Genomic DNA, 9,639 nt, shown 5'->3' on the forward strand with positions numbered 1-9,639 from the left:
CCTAAGGGAGCTATGGGACAACATGAAACGAAGCAACATATGAATAATAGGGGTGCCAGAACAACAGGAAGAGCAACAAGGCTTAGAAAACCGATTTGAAGAAATAATGTCAGAAAACTTCCCTGAGGTGGGAAAGAAAAAGTCACACAAGCACAGAGAGTCCCAAACAAGATGAACCCAAACAGACCCACACCAAGACACATCATAATTACCATGGCAAAAGTTCAGGACAAAGAGAGAATCTTAAAGGTTGCAAGAGAGAGACGGAAAGTTACATACAAGGGATCTCCCATTAGATGATCAAATGATTTCTCAACAGAAACACATCAGGCCAGAAAAGAATGGATGGAAATTTACAAAGTCATGCAAAGCAAGGGACTGAATCCAAGAATACTCTATCCAGCAAAGCTATCATTCAAAATTGAAGGGGAAATAAGAAGCTTCACAGACCAAAAAAAAGGCTAAGGGAGTTTATCACCACCAAGCCAGCAATGCAAGAAATGCTAAAGGGACTGGTGTAAAAAGAAGAAATAAAAAGTCAAGAAAGAAAAAAGGCACAAAATATAGAAATGGCTACAAACAAGTACCTTTCAATAATAACTTTAAATGTAAACGGACTAAATGCTCCAATCAAAAGATATTGAGTGGCTGAATGGATAAAAAAACATTACCCATATATATGCTGTCTACAAGAGACCCACCTCAGAACAAGGGACTCACACACTGAAAGTGAAGGGATGGAAAAATATCATTCAGGCAAATGGAAATGAAAAAAAAGCTGTGGTAGCAATACTTATATCTGACAAAATAGACCTCAAAGTGAAGGCCATAACAAGTGCTAAGGAAGGCCACTTCATAATACTAAAGGGAATGATACAACAAGAGGATATAACCCTGATAAACATATATGCACCCAATTCAGGAGCTCATAAATACATAAAAAAAACTCCTGGAAGATATCAAGGGAGAGAACGACAACAATACAATCATAGTAGGGGACTTTATTTATTTTTTATTTTTTTATTTTTTAATTTTTCGCTTAAAGTATTACAAAGGGTATTACATAAGTGTCCTTTTTTCCCCCCCGCCCTTGACAAACCCCTACCCTCCCTTACCCCCCAGTGTCTTATGTCCATTAGTTATGCTTATATGCATGCATACAAGTCCTTCGGTTGATCTCTTACTCCCCTCCCTCCTGCCCCCCAACTCTCTCTGGCCTTCCCACTGCAGTTTGACAATCAGTTTGAGGCAGCTCTGCCTCTGTATCTATTATTGTTCAAAAGTTTGTAATGGTCTTTATTATCCATGAATGAGTGAGATCATGTGGTATTTTTCCTTCATTGACTGGCTTGTTTCACTTAGCATAATGCTCTCCAGTTCCATCCATGATGTTGCAAATGGTAGGAGTTCCTTCTTTTTCACAGCAGCATAGTATTCCATCGTGTAGATGTACCACAGTTTTCTAATCCATTCATCTACTGATGGGCACTTAGGCTGTTTCCAGATCTTAGCTATGGTGAATTGTGCTGCTATGAACATCTGGGTGCATATATCCTTTCTGATTGGTGTTTCTGGTTTCTTGGGATATATTCCTAGAAGTGGGATCACAGGGTCAAATGGGAGTTCCATTTCCAATTTTTTGAGGAACCTCCATACTGCCTTCCATAGTGGCTGGACCAGTCTGCATTCCCACCAGCAGTGCACAAGTGTTCCTTTTTCTCCACATCCTCTCCAGCACTTGTCGTTTGTTGATTTGTTGATGATGGCCATTCTGACAGGTGTGAGATGGTACCTCATTGTTGTTTTGATTTGCATCTCTCGGATGATTAGTGACTTTGAGCATGTTTTCATATGTCTCTTGGCTTTCTGAATGTCCTCTTTTGAAAGGTGTCTATTTAGATCCTTTGCCCATTTTTTGATTGGATTGTTTATCTTCTTTTTGTTAAGTTGTATGAGTTCCCTATAAATTTTGGAGATTAAGCCCTTATCAGATATGACGTTGGCAAATATGTTTTCCCACGAGGTGGGTTTTCTTGTTGTTTTGTTGATGGTTTCTTTTGCTGTGCAGAAGCTTTTTATTTTGATGTAGTCCCATTTGTTCATTTTCTCTTTAGTTTCAACTGCCCTAGGAGCTGTATCAGTGAAGAAATTGTTTTGGCATATGTCTGAGATTTTTTTGCCTTTGTATTCTTCTAGAATTTTTATGGTTTCCTGTCGTACATTTAAGTCCTTTATCCATTTTGATTTTATTCTTGTGTATGGTGTAAGTTGGTGCTCTTTTCCATCTGGCCCTCTGGATGGGGTGCAGCCTATGTGGAGAAATGAATTGGAACAGCAGGGGAATGACTTGGTTTTATGGATTTTTTAGTTTAGAGACACAGAGTGGGTCTACCTGGACAACAACATGTTGGAGCTGGAGCTGGAGAGAGGGCCATTCTCCCCATTGCTGGCACCCCCCTGATGGTTCCAGGAACTGAGCCCACCTTGGGCAGATGTTGGCACGTCCTGCTGGGTATTATTACCTCTTTGTGTGACTTCACCAGCAGTGGACAACATTTGGGAAGCAGGAGCAGGTGAATATGCTAGTTGACAGGTAGTGACTACATCTGAGAGTTAGATAAGAGCATAGATAAGGGTCTCTTTTGGGGGGACTTTTAAGGTGGAGTCGCAGGTTCTGCCTGTGCAGCTGGAAGCAAGAACAGAAACTTTGCTACAAAAACACTAGCATGAAGGTATTCGTATTATGTTTTATCTCTCTTGTATTCTCTATTAAAATTGGAATATATCCTGTGTGTACTCTTTTGTATCCTGCTATTTTTTTCCATGATAGTGTAATTTTCCAAAGCCATAAATAATATTTTTTAAAAGGCTTAAGCTTATAAAGAGAAAAAAAGGGAGACCACCCCTGCCAGCAACCTCTCCAGACACAAATATACCAATATTTAGTATATAGGGAAAGTAAGATCAGAAGAAGAGAGAGCATGGATATCTGTTTATTTGAAAGTAATTGCCATTTGTAATCAATGAACACATATTGTGTTCCCACTCCATAGGCACTGGTGTAAGGGAAGCAACAAAGGGAAGAACAGACTTTGTCTTAAGAAACTTAAATCTAGTTTGGAATAGAACATTCAAACTTATGAAAAAAACAATATTTAATAGTAGCATGAATTATTTCATAGGAAAACTTGTGTTAATAAATGGTGCAGACAATGGTGAATCATGATATAATCATTACTGGAAAGAATCTGCAATCATGTTACCAAACTTCTCATTTCTCTAACCTGGCACACACAACATTTTTGGTACTAGTTTGTTTGTTTCTTTACTCCCCTATCCATGTCCTCTCATCCAATCCCTTGAGGATGAGGACTTGGCCTGGGCCAAGGTCAGGTCTACTTCACACATGAAAAAAAACCCATTTTAAGCACTCAATAGTTTGTGGAAATAAAAATGAACATGTCATACCCAGCCCAGCATTGACCTATAAATCAGGAAGTCCTGTTTTGATTCCCAGGCAGGGCACAAGCCTGGGTTGCAGGCTTGATTCCCGGTGTGGGGCATGCAGGAGGCATCCAATCAATGATTCTCTCTCATCATTGATGTTTCAATCTCTCTCTCTCCCTCTCTTCCTTTCTGATATCAAGAAAAAATATATTTAAAAAAATAATAAAATAAATAAATAAATAAATATTTTTTAAAAAATGAACATGGCTTGTGCATCTGTGTACCCACAGTGCTTTATAGTGATACTAGAGCCTGATGCACAAAGATTTGTGCAAGAATAGGCCTTCCTTCCCCTGGATGCCAGCACTGGCTTTCCTCCAGCACCCGGGAACTGGGCCTTCACTCTGACCTCTGCCTTCTGCCTTTGCTCTGGGCCGGAGCCACCTTCCGCCCACTCCAGCCAGCTCCTTGGCCGCTGCCCAGAGGCTGGGGCTTGCAGGAGGCTTGGCTTCCTTCGTCACTGGGGCGACAAAGGAAGTCAACTGTCCTGCCTGAAGGAAACCAACCATGGCTCCAGCTGGCGCCGCCATCTTTGTGGCTATGGGTGCTGCCATCTTTGTCGTGGAATGATGGTTAATTTGCATATTACCCTTTTATTAGTATGTGATTACTGAATGAAGAGAGAACAATGACAGGTGCTGTGGCTTAATTCATTATTTAATTATCAATTCAATTTATGTCACCAGTAAAGTTCTTTAATACTTTGAGGATGTTTTGAACTTGGGTGACCCTGAGATTACAGGTCACGATAAATGAAAATAGGGGGGCAGAGGATAAACTGTTTTGTTAAAATAAATCTTTATTGTTCAGATTATTACAGTTGTTCCCCCCCGCCACTTCTAGCTCCCCTCCACCCGGTTCCCACCCCACCCCATGCCCTTACCCCCCACTGTCCTCGTCCATAGGTGTATGATTTTTGTCCAGTCTCTTCCTGCACCCCCTTCACCCTCTTTCCCCCGAGACCTGTCAGTCCACTCCCTTTCTATGCCCCTGATTCTATTATATTCACCAATTTATTCTGTTCATCAGATTTTTTATTCACTTGATTTTTAGATTCACTTGTTGATAGATATGTATTTGTTGTCACTTTGTTGTTCATAATTTTTATTTTAACCTTTTTCTTCTTCTTCCTCTTCTTAAAGAATACCCTTTAGCATTTCATATAATACTGGTTTGGTGGTGATGAACTACTTTAGCTTTTTCTTGTCTGTGAAGCTCTTTATCTAACCTTCAATTCTAAATGATAGCTTTGCTGAGTAGAGTAATCTTGGTTGTAGGTTCTTGCTATTCCATCACTTTGAATATTTCTTGCCACTCTCTTCTGGCCTGCAAAGTTTCTGTTGAGAAATCCGCTGACAGTCGTATGGGTGTTCCCTTATAGGTAACTGTTTTTCTCTTGCTGCTTTTAAGATTCTCTCTTTGTCTTTTGCTCTTGGCATTTTAATTATGATGTGTCTTATTGTGGTCCTCTTTGGATTTCTCTTGTTTGGGGTTCTCTGCACTTCCTGGACTTGTAAGTCTATTTCTTTCACCAGGTAGGGGAAGTTTTCTGTCATTATTTCTTCCAATAGGCTTTCAATATCTTGCTCTCTCTCTTCTTCTGGCACCCCCATAATTTGGATGTTGGTACGCTTGAAGTTGTCCCAGAGGCTCCTTGCGCTATCTTCATATTTTTGGATTCTTTTTTCTTTTTGCTTTTCCAGTTGGGTGTTTTTTTGCTTCTTCCTATTTCAAATCTTTGACTTGATTCTAGGGATCCTCTAGTCTGCTGTTGGATCTCTGTATATTATTCTTTATTTCAGTCAGTGTATGCTTAATTTCTAATTGGTCCTTTTTCATATCCTCGAGGGTCTCACTAAATTTCTTGGAGGTTTCTAGAAGATTCTTGAGTAGGCTTATAACCGTAGTTTTGAACTCTATATCCAGTATTTTGTTTTCCTCCATTTCTTTCATTTGTGACATGTTTCTTTGTCTCTGCATTTTGGCTGCTTCCCTATGTTGATAGAGTGGCTTTGTATGCTAGGTGTCCTATAGTGCCCAGTGGCTCAGCCTCCCCAATTACCTGAGGTGGACACTCTTGGTGCACCCCTTTGTGGGCTGTGTGCACAGTCTTGTTGTAGTTAAGTCTTGATTGCTATTGGTATCACTGGGAGGAATTGACCACCAGGCCAATTGGTTGTGAGGACCAGCTGTGTCTACAATGGAAGAAGTGCTGTGCTGGAGACACCATAATGGGGCAGGTCTTGCTTCAGTGGGGCTTTGGTGCTCACTGAGTCTGCCCTCTGAGTGTGTCTCTTATGGATGTGAAGAGTTGTAATCTGGTATGGTCTCACCCGGACTACTGAGTACACTGGCACTTGGATCTCCAAGGAGGTGCAAAGTTCGCCACTGCCTGAGGCCACCCAGCAGGAGCTACAGAGACATCTGCAGATTCCTCCTCTTTGTTTGGGGTTTGGAAGTGCCCAGATGAGGCCCAGCTGTGCAGCAATGCAGGCTGCTGTTGAGCCTGAGGCCTTCTTTTGGAAGCTTTGGCGGTCTTTGATCTAGCAGCAGTTAGTTATGTTTTAGATTGCAAAAGAACAGGCCATTCATATGCAAAAGCCTCTGCTCACAGCTTGGGTGGGGTTGTAAATTCGGTGGGGCAGGGTCTCAGGGAATCATCAGGGCAGAGCAAACCGCAATGGCTGCCAGTCTTCTCTGCCTCGAAGAGGTCCCTGGAATTCTGTTCCCCATGGCCCCACACAGGAACAATGATAGTTGCAAGCACCTCTGTGATAAAGCTGCCCTTGCGTTCCTGTCCCGATGCCAGACAGTCCAGTTTCTCCCCGTATGAGTCTGGGTCCCCAGAATCTCACCCGGAACTGGTGTTCAGAGCAATCGGATGCTCGTATCTCCCTCTTTATTGAAAAAGACAACAGTGTACCCAGTTGCCAGCTCATTTCTGTGCATGCCTCCATACCTCTGCTCTTCCGCACCTCCTACCAGTTTCAATGCGCTTTTCTCTTTCCTTCTAGTTGTAGAACTTCCACTCAGCCAGCCTTCCCATGGTTCTGGATGATATCCATTTTGTCTTTTAGTTGTAGTTTTGATGTGGTTGTGCGAGGCAGCAAGTACAAGTGTGTACCTATGCCGCCATCTTGGTTCCTCTCAGATGTCACTCAGGATAAACTGGTTTTGCAGTAAGATTACATCTTGCATCTGAGTTAGTTTGTCAAGGCTGTCATAACAAGAACTGGCTTCTAACAAGAAAAGTGTCCTGAATGAACCTGAACCCATCCTGGGCTTTCATGGCCCCTTTAGGCTTCACTCCTCTCTCCTCTCTCATGGTGCATGTTTTGTATACACTGGCTTGTGTTTTCCAAATTGTTCACGTCATATCTTGCTTCTTCAACTAGATAACAAGCTACCTGTGCTTTTTCTTCTTTTTGCACTTCTTTTCTTGTCCTCAGAGGACACCCTGGAGCACTGTAAAGAACTGCCTCACTGGGTAAGTATGGGAAGCTAACCCCAACTTGGCCCTCCCAGAAATAAATGAAGAGAAAGAAGCCCAATGTGGTGTACTGGTCAGAATTTCTGAGGGGGATTTTGCAATTAAAGAGGGAAATAAGCTGATGGAAGAGTTTTCACTCCCTTATCTTGGACAAGATGAGGAAAGGCTGTAGCTAATAACAGGACCAAGAACAATATGACCTAGTAATGCTCTGAATTACCCCAGGATTCCATTTGGAAGAATAGTATGTTAAGATTCATGAAGAATTCCTCATTTTTAGGAGGTTCTGGAAAATAAATTTAAGAAGACTTTGAACTTACCCCCTCCCCCGCCATTTTATACTTTTTGAGCAGAACTTTCAAGGTAGAAGGGCCATAGAATGCCCTACCCTGCAGGATCCTCTCAGAGCTGCAGGTTGCCTTAAACCTGGGGCAGGGCAACTCAGGTAGACATGGTGGGTCCTGAAGCTGCTCTAAAGTTCTGGGGCTCTTCTGGGATACCCAGGAGCCTAACAGCTGGCACACACCTCCTGGCCCCCACCATGAACATGGCTGGCTCCACTGGCATGAGCTAGGTTAATGGTCAGTTCACTCAATGCCTTCAAACTCTTCTTCAATCATTACCCTGACTTCTCATGAGTCAAAACTCAGGTACAAAAAGAAAGGCCATGTTCTATCTATTAGCAGTTCACAAGACTATACTTTTTCTTTATCATGTAGCTATCTTATTAATTCCATTATAACTTTATCTTACCTAATAATTTTATACCAACCAGTGGCAATTATCTTCATGTTGTATGTATCTCCTTGAAAATTGGCATCTCACAAATAGTGACTGTGTAGTTACAGAAATATGGTGACACTTTCAGTGATATGGACCAAGGATCTTTGATTATTTTGACATAGAGATTTGTTCTGGTTTCCCATATCATTCATTCCACAAATATTTGGGTGTTTACTATGTGCCAGGCACCAGAGAGGATCAGGGCATCAACACTGAGCAGGTCAAAGTCCCTGCTCTCATGAAACCTATAGTATAAGAATATGAGACAGCCAATACACAAACAGACAAATATATAATGTACTAGAGGCCCGATGCATAAAAATTCATGCAAGAGTAGGTCTTCCTTCCCCCGGCTGTTGGCACCGGCTTCCCTCTGGCACCCAAGACCTGGGCTGGCTTCTCTCCAGCCCCGGCTTTGTCAGGAAGGACATCCAGAATGACGTCCAGAAGGATGTCTTGTCTAATTAGCATATTACCCTTTTATTATTATAGATTATCAGGTATCTATGTTATAAAGAAAACCAAGAGAATGATGATATGAGGGGTGATATTTAAGACTGTGTGGTCAAGAAAGAACTTTTTTTTTAGATGATAGTTGAGTAAAGGCTTGAGTATATTAAGCAAATAATCTGTGGAGATATTTCAGATGAGCATTCTGGGCAGAGGGATCAGCAAATGCAAATGACCTGAGTCAGGAACATGCCTACTTGGCTTAAGGGTAAATTTGGAGGCCCTTAGGGCATGAGGGAAGAATAGCAGAAGATAAAATCTAGGAGACAAATGGGGTCTAGATCATATAGAACCTTATGTCACATCAAGGATTCAGAATGTTTCCAAGTATGATGAGAAGCTGAACAGGAAAACAAGTCAACATTTTAGACAGATCACTCTGGCTAGTGCTTGAGGAATCTGGGAGCAAGAATGGAAGTGAAGAGAAAGTGACTGCAGGAATTCAGGGCATAAATAATGTTAGATGGGATGAAAGTGATTGTGGTGAATATGGTGACCACCAGTCAGATTTGGAATAATTTGTGAAAGTAGAGTCAATGGAGTTTACTAATGGATAAGGATAAGGGCTATGAGAGGGAGAAAATCAAGGATGATTTTGATAACCAAAACAATGAGCCACGGTGTTTTTTCCAGGGTCGTGTCTCGCAACGCCGAAGAAAAAGCTCCACGGACCAGAAGATTTAAGCAAAAGTGTGGAAAATTTATTGCAAGCAGATTCACACTCCCTGCAAGAGAAGGGGGACCCAATAATGGGCTGCCTGTTAAAGCCCTGTAGTCCAGGTGTAAATATTTGCTACAAGCCTGCTCTATGTCTACCTGTGTTGTCACCTGATTGATTCCCTCAATTGTTTTTGCCCAGCAATGGACCTAAACTTTCCTTGTTTCTATGTGTTTTTTTTCTCTGTTCCTATGCTGAACTTTTAATGTGTCTATGCCTTCGTACACCTTGTTGGTGCACACCCTTCCTTGTTTTCCCATGCCTTCCACTTTGAGTCCAGAAACATTTCATTTTTTCTGCATGGTTGGTTCCTGTGATTAGGCTTGCTCAAACTGCAGTGTCTGCCCCTGCCTATGTTCCACCTGCCTTTCTTTTCCACTGGACCCCTGCCCTATCTGCTTGTGTTTCAAGTTAACCCTCTCAGTTTCAAGGGTTTTGCCTTCAAATATATTTTTTTCTTTTTTCAAAAAGGAGAGAGTGGTCAGTTACATTAAATGCTGCTCAAAAGTAGTGTATAAATGCACATTTTCCTGAACTTTAACACTAAATGTTAATTTTTTCCCTTTTTAGATGAAAATTCTAAATCTCTTTAAAATTATTATTATTACTAGAAGCCCAGTGCACGAATTCA

This window comes from Myotis yumanensis, unplaced genomic scaffold, assembly GCF_028538775.1.
Source record: "Myotis yumanensis isolate MYYU_CA2020_CCGP unplaced genomic scaffold, mMyoYum1.0.hap1 SCAF_3, whole genome shotgun sequence".
Lineage (NCBI taxonomy): Eukaryota > Metazoa > Chordata > Mammalia > Chiroptera > Vespertilionidae > Myotis > Myotis yumanensis.